The following is a 12,091-nucleotide window of genomic DNA, read 5'->3' as shown; positions in this document are numbered from 1 at the left end:
GCCTGCAGCATTCACAGTGCCACCCACCCCAAAACAGTGTGCCACGGTACCCTCTAGTCTCCCACAGTGCCCCTGCAAATCCCCCAGTCTCCTGCAGAGACTCCCCAGGCCCCTCCAAAGATCCAAGCCCCCACTGTTGCCTGTAGCTACCTCCAGGAGCCTCACCCCCTACAAGGCCTGAAGTCTGCTACAAAGTCCCTTAACCACCCCCACAACTCCCATCCCCCCACAGTGACACCCAGCCCTATCCAGAGCCTTAGAGCATTTCAATACATATTTTGTATTCCCATCTTTTTTTTGTAAGTATTTTTTTTTTAAATAATAATAATAATATTTTTCTCAATATATGGTGAGCAGCAGCCCTTGCCTGCAGAGAATGAGACACAACCAGTACCATGTGTCCTTCTTCAGCATAGAGCAGGGGTCTCCAAACTTTCTAAACAAAACTCCAATTTACTGTTCTTCAGACTTTGGGGGCTGGACTGTGGCCATTGGAATTAGAAAATGTCCCAGCATCAGTAGAAAGCAAATGTCTCATCATTGGTGTCAGTGGGTGGGAAGAATCATGCCCCGTCATTGGTGTCACTGAGAGATAATGTGCCCCATCGTTGGTGTCATTGGGAGAAACTATGCCCCATGATTGGAGTCATTGAGGGGAATTGTGTCCGTTCATTGGTGTCAGTGGGGAGTATTGTGCCCCATTGTTGGTGTCAGAGGATGAAAAATTACCCCAAGGCCTTGATAAAAGCATTCATCTGGCCACATGCAGTCCCCGGGCCGCAGTTTGGAGACCACTGGCATAGATGATCAGATACCCACTTTCTACCTAATGTGGCAGACTTATGACCCATGGCAGCCACTTGATTAGTGGCTCAGGGGCGCCGCCCCCCTAATCCATGTGCCCAGTCCCTAATCTACATGGATTTCAATGGGATTTTTTTTGAAGCACATGGTTAGAGCCCGAGGCTCTAATTGGCTTCAAAAAAGAGTGGGCTCAGGGCGCAGTGAGCCCACCCAGCTGTGTGACAATAGCGAATTAATATTCGTTTGCCGCCCCTCCCCCCCCCCCAAAAAAATGGACCACCAGCCGCGACTGCTTATGACATGGTTTATTAAAGCTAAAGTCTGGTCCAGGGCTATCTAGTTAACTCAGGTCTCAGTTGTTCTCGTTATATTGCTGACTTAATTTTACGAGAGGCCTCTCAGTGGTGGTGGTCTAAACAAGGTGGCTCCAGGTAACTACCACAAAGGATTCCACTGCACACCAAGGCCCCTGAAAAGACCAGGTATAAGGTTATATGGTTCATCACAAGAAAAGGGCAATCCATACCTTCTGACCCACAGTCTTTTAGCAAGCCAACCACCTGTTTCCCCATCACAGCCCACAACACATTAATGCCCAGTCAGGTTCCTTTGCAAAGTAACTTGAAACTTTATCCAGAAGAGCGTTATGTTACAGACATATAGACGTGCCACCTCCCTGAGTGATCTATTGGTGAAAAGCGAGTTTCAGGGATTCGAAGAGAGGAGATCCATGCAAAATATTAGGAACATTTCCTTGTGGCTCATGCACATACTGCAAATACATGGACCCCAGAAGAAATATTTATCTACCAAATGGAATGCGATTCATGCCCAAACTTTTTTCAAACTGCCAAACCAGCGCAGTTGTCTACCTATTAACATGCAGCTGCAATTGCTTTTATGTGGGTAAGACCATACAGAAATTATGGCAAAGATTATATCGCCAAATCAAAGGTATGCAGACCAGCAACCCTGACGTACCTTTAGGCAGACATGTTTTACAGACCCACAATGGTATTTGCCCTAAGATAAAGGTATTGGTTTTGGATCGGGTACACCCCAATTCTCGTGGAGGAGACCTTGACAAACTCCATCAGTATATTCAAATATTGTATTGTATTGATTATATTGTGACACTTGTCTGTTTTTTCTTGTTACAGACACCAGTCTATACGGTCAAATAACAGATGTAACTGTTCAGACGATAACCAAGGGCCTTGGGAAAACTTTGCTGCATTTGCCACTTCATATTTTTCACAGGTCCAGATTGTACTGCCCTTGGTGGCCCACCGAGGCTCCCCGGCACACAGGGGCCCCACAGTGGTATTGTATGCCATTCTGGGGCAGATTCTCGTTCTGGGTTGCATGGGTGAATGCTTCTGTGGAGACAGTTGTTCTCCGCATTCGCGCTAGACACGGTGACGCCGGACGCCGCATCGACCGGGAGATACCCATTGGAGATGGAAACAGGGATCGGTATTGAGGCACAGGTGATCTGGGGAGACATCAGCTGATGATCCCCAGCACCTGTGTTTTCTCCCCCCCATGACCACAACAATAAAGAGCTCTGATTGGCTTGTCTCTGATCCCTGGGCGTATATATGCCTGTCGTGGAGGAGACCTTGACAAACTCCTCCTACAACGAGAACTTAGGTGGATATTCAATCTTAATGCCACATTGCCCCCTGGCCTCAATGAGGCCTTCAATCTCAAGCCATTTTTACCGGGCTTCACCTCAGGATCCTATGACAAAGATTTGTAAATACACATATGTGACCCCTCCCCCCCCCCTTTTTTTTTTTCTTCTTTCTCTCCTCCCCTTCCTTTCTTCCTTCTCTAATTGTGACAGTGTAATATTGTATATATGGTTACATATATTGTTCTCTGTACTTTACTCTATACATTTATAGGCTTGTTGCTTATTGTTATTGCGCATCAGTATATTCAAATATTGTATTGTATTGATTATATTGTGACACTTGTCTGTTTTTTCTTGTTACAGACACCAGTCTATACGGTCAAATAACAGATGTAACTGTTCAGACGATAACTGAGGGCCTTGGGAAAACTTTGCTGCATTTACCACTTCATATTTTTGACAGGTCTAGATTGTACTGCCCTTGGTGGCCCACCGAGGCTCCCCGGCACACAGGGGCCCCACAGTGGTATTGTATGTCATTCTGGGGCAACTTCCCGTTCTGGGTTGCATGGGTGAATGCTTCTGTGGAGACAGTTGTTTTCCGCATTTGCGATCTGGACATCTCCATCGTCCAGTGCACCCGCCCACCACGGTGCCGGCGGCCGTGTCGACGTCTGACGTCACCGCGCTAGACACGGTGACGCCGGACGCCGCATCGGCCGGGGGATACCCAATGGAGATGGAAACAGGGATCGGTATTGAGGCACAGGTGATCTGGGGAGACATCAGCTGATGATCCCCAGCACCTGTGTTTTCTCCCCCCCATGACCTTAACAATAAAGAGCTCTGATTGGCTTGTCTCCGATCCCTGGGCATATATATGCCTGTCAGTGTGAGCATTAATTGCTACACAGCCAGGAAATGCCAGGGATCTCTGTGAATGTGCTATGACATCTGAATCACAGGTAATAGAAACTGTTCATTTCTCAGCTTCTGCAACTTTTGTATTCTTTTAATATATTGCCCTCCTATGGGTTGTGACTAATTTAAGTTCACTTAACCCAATGGAGGACTGTTAATATATAGCTACACTACTTTCCTTATACATATATTTTGTTATATTTTTTTACCAGACATCCGTCACTATTAGTTAGGGGTTATCCCCGTGAGCTTTGTTGGATCGCTTCAGGGCCACTCCTGGACCTGTTTCCATTTATCTAGTTGCAACTGTTTTAGTTTGCACTCCAGCTACATGGGACTGATTTTTTAAACACCCTAAACTACATGAATGCACTTTGGAAGTGCAGCTCAGCAACATCCAGGGCCTGACATTTCGCCTACTGACTTGTACTGTTGAACCTAAACACAGATCTGTAAGTACAGGATACATCTATTCCATCGATTACATGTACCATATTGTTGCTATGCCAAATCAGTTTATTGTAATCAATAGTATATGTTACTCTAATACTGATATACTCCCCCTCCCTTCTTTTTCAATAGAAATGGAACAGCACGCCTTCTTGTAACCCCTGAGGAAGGAAATATACATGTCTAAAAATCCCTCTTTTGCTTTCCGAAACATGTTGGGTACCTTGGTATACACACCCCATCAGCTTGACCTATAGTCTTGATCTGTGGTGTGTTCTAAGTTTAGCGGCTGTTTCATTCCATTGTTAGGTGTTTTATTCCATTGTTTTTAGGTGATTTTTGTACATTTATATTGCATTGTGTATTTTTGTATTAATAAAATTCATAGATTTTTTACTTAATCTTTGGCGTACCCTATTTGCACTTCTCTCTGTGTCCGCAATATCCCTGGGGCTAAACCTTTTTTCCATATGTTACAGACATCTCAGCATTAGAGATGATTTTCTTCAACAAATTGGAAGCTTAGTTAGGACACAAAGCAGCATGCCACAATTAACATGTATCCAGCTGCTCAATAGTCTCTTAGGGTACACTTCTGCTTTTCCCAAGGGACATCCTCTCAAAATTGTACACAACCCTGGATCTAGGATTCTTCTTACATGATGGCTGCTGCCTCCACTTCTTTTTCTTTTTTCGGCAGGCCTCCCTCATTTGATGCAGCATGTAATGTTATATATCATGTCCACCCTAAACCACAGTGTAAGGCAGGGACGCAGATAGGGGTATACGGACAACTTTCTAGTTCAGCTGGAGGCCTGGGCAGCTGACAAGTAGAGGGAATCGGATCATCATGGACTGAGAGGGTGATCAATGCTGGGGGGGGCTGGGGGCTGGGGGGGGGGGACTAGCAATTAAAGGAACTAATCCCCTGTGAGGCTCTCCTTGCAGCAGCTCAAAGCCAGCAGGAGAGAGGATAAGCCGGCTTTCAGCTGCTGCAGAGAGAGCCACATGAGGGATCAGTTTCTGTAATTTCATCCCCCCCCCATCGCACCAATCACCCTCTCTGTTCAGGCCAGGGTCCCCTTCCCCCTGCTGCCTGTGCTCACTTGTGTGCCCCTTTCCCCCCACAGCACTGCTGACTTCCCTCCACTCCCTCCCGATGATGTGGGCACACAGGGGGATTGTTTCAGGATAGATATTTACCAGCTCCTTGCTATTCTGAGTGAACACAGTGAGTGATCGGTACCATAAACTTTGTTTACTATGCTTCAGTTTGTGAATGAACAGGAAGCCTCTGTAAATAGCACTTCCTGTTCATTCATCTCCAGTGCAGCTGAGGCTGCAGAGAAAGAATTTGAGGAATGTATGTCCTTAATCCCTTTCTATATTTCAAAGTGAGACATCGGGGGTCTATTTAGACCCCTGATATTACACTATCAGTAAATGGTAAAAAAAATAATAAAAAAATAAATAAAAAAAGGGCACATTCACATGGGTTTCTTGGCCCATACAGTGTGAATGAGAGGTTTGTTTATGCAGCTGGAGCCGCCTGTTACTCCATGGGGACAAAGTAGGTCCTAATTTGACAGGTGTGCAGGTGCAGGTTAGTGACCCCGAATGCACACTCTCTATGTTTGGGGCCATACACCTGCACCCACATGCCTGTCAAATTAGAACCTGTGTCTGTGTTCACACAGCCATTGTGTACCCATAGGGGGTGATTTACGAAAGCCGTGCGCAATCAGTAGAGGAGCATGGCGAGGCGCAACGCACATCTCCATATTTACGAAATGGTGCGCCGGTAACAGATCGCGAATCCCCCATTTACTATAGCGATCATGGCGCACGGGAGAATGCAATCTGTGCGCCACTACGTGACATGGCGCACGGCATCTCCAAATCAATATTGACAGAAGTTGGAGGTGCCAATATTATGGGGTGATGTCAGGAAGTTTAGTAACAACTGCCAAACTTACAAATATGCCAAAAATAGAATGAGAAAGTAACTTTTTCAGAGAAAGCCTGCTGTGTCTGCAAGTACGTTTAGAACTGCGTGAGATCAATGTAAGCAGTGCGCATGCACAAGTGGTTGTTGCGCTCGTTTACATGCGTTTTTTCACTGTGCGGCCAAAATCTTAGTAAATGTTAAGCAACGTACATGCAATTGCATGGGTTGAACGGGCGCAACTCTAAACTTCACAATTTTTTTTTATGCTGGTTCACCTCTATGTATTTTTTTAAGGAGATTTGCACACAGGTCATGTTAGCATGTTACGTTGCCAACATGTGACATGCTCCTTGTTAAAATTATGTAAAAAAGACTGTCGCTCCTCTAGCTCCTCCTAAGGGAATTTAACCTTCCCCCTCTAATGCATATGATTTCCTTGTGCTAGCTTTTGCTTTTAAAGGGGAACTCCACACTCCATTCTCCAATGCTCATCACCCCCCTCTAACCCCTTGGATATCCATAGGCTAACTATTGCTTTTAAAAGGGAACTCTATACTCCATTCTCTAATGCTCTTGTCTCCCCCCCTCTAACCCCTTGGATTTCCATGGGCTAACTTTTGCTTTTAAAGGGGAACTCTCCACTCCACTCCATTCTCAAAAGGCTGTGTGCATACAACAGGGCCAGCTAGAAGAGCGATCGCCCAACCCCCTCCTGAACCATACAAGGCCACATGCACTCAACATATCCGGCTGCCTTTGGGGCATGTTGGGCTCCGCCCAATACCAACCACAAAGCACCTTGTACACACTAGTTTAAAGGGGTTTTCCACATTCTGTAAAGCCCCCTGTCTGCAGCCCCCCACAACCCCAGCCTAGGGTTGTGTGGAAGAGGCCTCTTGACCCCCTGAATATGGGAACAAAGTGGTTGACTTTTGGGGTGCCCGAGCCCCTCTTGCCCCCAAGCATCCACCCCCCTTTCATGGGCTGGCTTGCTGTGTGTGTTTGGCTAGGGGTTTATTAGTGTGTGGGAGACTAGCAAACTTAACAAGTCAGTTCCCATAGACTGCAATGGTATTTGTTGTATAACTCTTGCCAATGTTAGGCTCTTTGTTTGCCCCCGACCGGGGGGGTGTTTGTCCCATCTGTAATTTTTTAGCATGTTGAATGATGTGCTAAATTTTGGACAAGGGGTGGCTTATTTTGTGCTAGCTGCATTTGGGTTGTTCTAGGCATGCTTAGGGACTTTGTTTTTTTGCTGTGGCTTTTGGTGTGTGAACAGTACTTGGAATTTTCTGGGCATGCTCAGAGAGTGTGTTTTTTGGGTAGTAATTTAAGGACATCCTTAACAGGTAAACTAACTTAGAAGTTCTGTCTCTACATTGGGTGTGTTTCAAGGACTGCGCATGTGTTTTTAATTGCTTCATTAGCACACAAACCTATGTAATGTTAAAGTGGAGGTCTGACGAAGATTTTTCTTTTAAAAGTCAGCAGCTACAAATGCTGCAGCTGCTGACTTTTAAAATAAGGACATTTACCTGTCCAGGGTGCCCGTGATGTCGGCACCCGAGGCCGAACCGTCCCTTGGCCCTCGGGTCCTGCCACCACCATCTTCGGTAAGGGAATCAGGAAGTGAAGCCTTGCGGCTTCACTTCCTGGTTCCCTACTGCGCATGCGCGAGTCGTGCTGCGCAATCCGAATGGTCCCTGCTGTCTCTGGGACCTGTGTGTCTCCCAGCAGACAGCGGGGGTGGACAGGAAGTGGCGTAGACCTCCCGCGGGAGTCTATGCCCTGAAGTGGGTGCAAATACCTGTATTATACAGGTATCTGAACCCCCCTCCCCCCCCTGAAAGGTGCCACCGGAGGGGGGGAGGGTTCAGAAAAGTGGAAGTTCCATTTTTGTGTGGAACTCCGCTTTAAGTGTGTGTGTCATGTATTTTGTTTGTTATGTCTTTGCAATACAGATGTGTTTTAGAGCAAGTTTTTATTTTTGGGGGGGGTATTTTTCACTGAAATATTTTTGATGTTGTCAATCTGTGTTGTTTGTAGGTTGTTAGTTTCACTTTGATTTAATTGTCTGTGCTGCATTATTTTGCAAATTCTTCCTCAAGCTGTTGTGACTAATAAATGGTTAAATCCTTAAGAGTCCTTTTAACTTCTGTTAATTTCCTCTGCAAAATGGTCAGACCTAAAAACCATATTCAGTGTCTCAAATTAACATACATGTGTTTTTTTGCTTTCCTTGCTCATTTCCAAGTCCTGTTTTGTTGACCAATCCAAGTAATGCATTTTACACCCCCCCCCCCCCCTCCATTTTCATGCAACACATTTCGCAGCTGCAGCTTAACTAGGCTGGATTGGCATGGCAAAACAAAAAAGGTGTGATTTGTCTAAAAGATACTTTCCTGGTGCCTTCATGGTAGCATATGCATGGATTGTGCGTATGCTGCCATGGATAGGCACCAGGAAAGGAAAATTGCAGAGAGGTATGTATTCAATTTTCCATTTTAGTGCAGTGGTTCTCAGCCTCAGTCCTCAAGTACCCCCGACAGGACACGTTTTGGGAATTTATCTTAGCTAAAATAGCTGTCCAAAATGCCAAGCCATTGATTCTGATTTAAAGCACCTGTGCAAGATGAACGAAAACCTGCAAACATGGCCTGCTGGGGTTTTTTGAGGACAGGGTTGAGAACCAATGATTTAGAGCACTGAGCTAAAATCTAGCTCAAGACAATCCTATTCTAATTGTGGGCATTTGAGGGAAACCAAGTGAGTGTTAGAACCCCTGCTTGTTTTTTTAGGTTGGGCTTTGTGTCCCTTTTCTGAAAATTGGCTTCACTTCCTGCCAAACAGGAAGTGAGGGTAAAACCCTACCAATGTCTTTCCTTGGGGACACACAGGTCAATCTAACTAGTGTCACCATTAGGCAAATGGCACTCTAGCACTTTGTTGTGTACACCCCAAATTATTAGGTATTTTGGGGTTTATTAAAGGCAAATCCACTCTGTAATTCAAGTGTACTCGCTGTAAATATGAGGGGAAGCACTGTTGATTTTATCATCCAATCATGTAGAAGCGAAGGTGCTGTTTTTTTATTTTCATTGCATGTCCCCCTCGGATCTCCAGCAACTGAACTTCCAAGTGCACTTGTAGTGCAAAGTGGATTTGCCTTTAGTAAATACACCCCAAAGTCCAAGATACCTAATAATTTGGGGTGTACAGAGCAAAATGCTAGAGTGCAATTTACCTAATGGGGAAACTATTTAGATTGACCTGTTTCCCCAAGGAAAGACATTGGTAGGGTTTTACCCTCCTGTTTGGCTATGTGACAGGAAGTGAATACATTTGAAGGAGAAAGCGGCAAAATATGGGAGGTGTCTTCACCCTATCAGGGGTGCAGACATCCCCAAAAACTGACAAGACTTCTAATCCCTCTGTACTCTATCCCCAAGCAAAAATAAGAAAGGATTTAATTTAGTTTAACTTTGCAAAGACACATTCCTAAGTTCAATTGTGATGCATATCAATGGCCCATTTAGACTTTGTTTAATAGAAAACACCAGTTGCCTTTCACTAGAAACATTTGTTAGTCCAATCCTGGAAATCTGCATCTGCTTTACTATTAATTTCCATAAAAATTGGGTTCCTGCAGCTAGATGTGCCAAATGCATCTAGATGCGCGACCGCTGTGTATGTGAGGTGCACAACTGCTGTGTGTGCAGAGGTATGTACCCGTGGAGCATATCTGGTTCCCGGAAGCGGTGGCCAGAACACAGGAATGACATCATGTCCCTCTAGGAATTTGCTTGTACTGCTGCTAATTTCTTGCCACCAACATGTCCCGCTCACTGTTCTCTGAGGAAGAGATGATCCTTTTTTGCAAATTAAGATCATTTTATATTTATTTTTACATGGGGTGGTGTTTGTGTGGGTCATGTGTGTATGTCTAAATGATTTGGCCTCAAAACACACACCTACTTCCTGTGTACAGATTTACTTCTGGGCCAATGTATCCTGCTTCAGTGTGTGTGTGTATATATACATACTGTAGTAGAAGTAATAGGAATGAGATTAACATCAAAAGGTTTAATTAACTGAGAACACCTACTAATTGCCCAACAAGACACATACAATGAGATGAAATTAACCAATTGTATTGGGTGTGCGCTATTATCGATGAGAAAACCGCAGTTACCCTAGCGACAATTGCAGTTTACATATGCAGGTATTAATTATCGCTATTTGCACTTCAATGTGCGCCAGTTCGCACGTTCAATTATTGACTTTTCTGGTGCACCAATTAAATGTACGTACACATGATCGGATTTTCCGCAGACAAAACCTCAGACTTTTGTCCAAAGGCGTGTGCCTGTATTTTGTCTTGCATACAAACGGCAAGGAATTGTCAGCCAACAAACATGAACATAGTGACGTACTACGTGGTTTTTCAGCCCTTTAGTGCCACCCTTTGGGTTCCTTCTGCTAATTTCGTGTTAGTAGAAGTTTGGTGAGTGTTGATTCTCGATTTTCATTTCGCGCTTTTCATTTTGCGCTTTTCAGTTTGCGCTTTTAATTTTGTGCTTTTCAGTTTGTTTCTGAACGGCCGTTCGTCAACCACACATGTTGCGTAATCAGAGGAGATAACGTGTTATTTATTATTGGCCTTGGAGTTATTGCTTTGACCCATGTCCAGTCCAGGAACAGGAGGAGGAGGAGGATTTCTTGGACCAAAAATTGGTTGCTTTATTAATAGTGACCAATTATGTCACATGCCTTTGCTGCGGGAGCTCCAGGAGAATAATCCGGATGATTTTCGGAATTATCTCCGGATGATGGACCCCTGCTTATAGCAACTCTTGGCATTGGTGACCCCCTATATTAAAAAGCAGGACACATGCATGAGGCTTTTATTTTATTTTTTGGTTGAATAATGTTTTGATTTGGTATATTTTCTATATTTTTGGATGCATAGAATGCACTTTTTGGTTAAGTTCTATTAGCAGATAGCATGTCTAATTGTATTTGTTTTCTTTTTTTAATGCACAATAAAAAAATTATGTAGAGTAATACTTGGCTATGTGTTTTACTTCAAATGACAGTTTGGAAGTAGACAGTTACATTTAAAAAAATGACAATGTAAAATTGACAAGGGACCCCAACATAGTTGTATCTTTGATCTTAAAAACCAGGGGATAATGATGTTGTGGTAACTTGCCCAAAAAAATAAAATAACAAGCATAATAATATTATTCTTGATATCACTAGAAAATAAAAGCCTTTTAAAATACGTTTGGCAGAACTCCATCAGTATCCCCAGCAAATCAGCTTCATTATTATCCCATTAAAGAAGAAGAGTATTGTGCGCTGTATTTTGAGATTTCATAATTTGCCGCGTCACGAATGTGAATTTTCCATTACGAACGCTAGTTTACAAGACCGACCGCTTCTGGCTTGTCCTTGCTTCCGAGCATGTGTGTTTGTACTTTGGACTTTTGTCTGACGGACTTGTGTACACACGCTCGGAAAATCCGACAACAGACATTTGTCCGTGGAAAATTTTAAAGCCTGCCATCCAACATTTGTCCACGGAAAATCCAACAACAATTGTCCGATGGAGCATACACACGGTCGGATTTTCCACCAACAGCCTGTCATCACACAATTCCTGTTGGAAAATCCGATCGTGTGTACGCGGCTTAACAAAGGCTACCTGCACACAGCTCCAGCAACATAAAAAACCCACGGATCACACTGTACAGGCCACAGCACCCATGTGAATGAGCCCCAAGACCTAATTTACATACAGAGCTTTATTTATTAACTCATTATAGTTTTATCTTTTAGATTTAACAGGAATTGTGTTAGTTACGGTGTTTGTGTCTGCTAATAATAACTTTATTGTATTTTTTTAGCAAAAAATATTGTTTTGGGGGCTGTCAGGTAGGCTATACAGGGCCCTGTGCTTTCTAACAACAACTCTGTTGTCACCTGCAATGCCAGGAGCTCAATTGTTAGACAATTGTCTCTCCATAACAGGAAGAACCTAAATAAGGACCTTTGTAGCAGGATCAAGTATGTACTACAAATCATAAAATGACTTTTGAAACAATCTTAATATATAATAGTTTCTATGAGATGTTAGTGATAAGGTTTGGTACTACAGGTGCCCATATACAAGAAGAGATGATAACGCAATACAATCATGGCGCATTCGCCATAAACATTAATGTGATACAAGTGATCAGACTTTATAATTATGGTAGTTTACCCAGTATACTCCAAATAATAAATAAGTATAATAATAAATATACAAGTTCATAGACAGTACTGGG

This window comes from Aquarana catesbeiana, linkage group LG05, assembly GCF_042186555.1.
Source record: "Aquarana catesbeiana isolate 2022-GZ linkage group LG05, ASM4218655v1, whole genome shotgun sequence".
In the NCBI taxonomy this organism is placed as follows: Eukaryota; Metazoa; Chordata; class Amphibia; order Anura; family Ranidae; genus Aquarana; species Aquarana catesbeiana.
Note: the sequence above shows the minus strand (reverse complement) of the source record.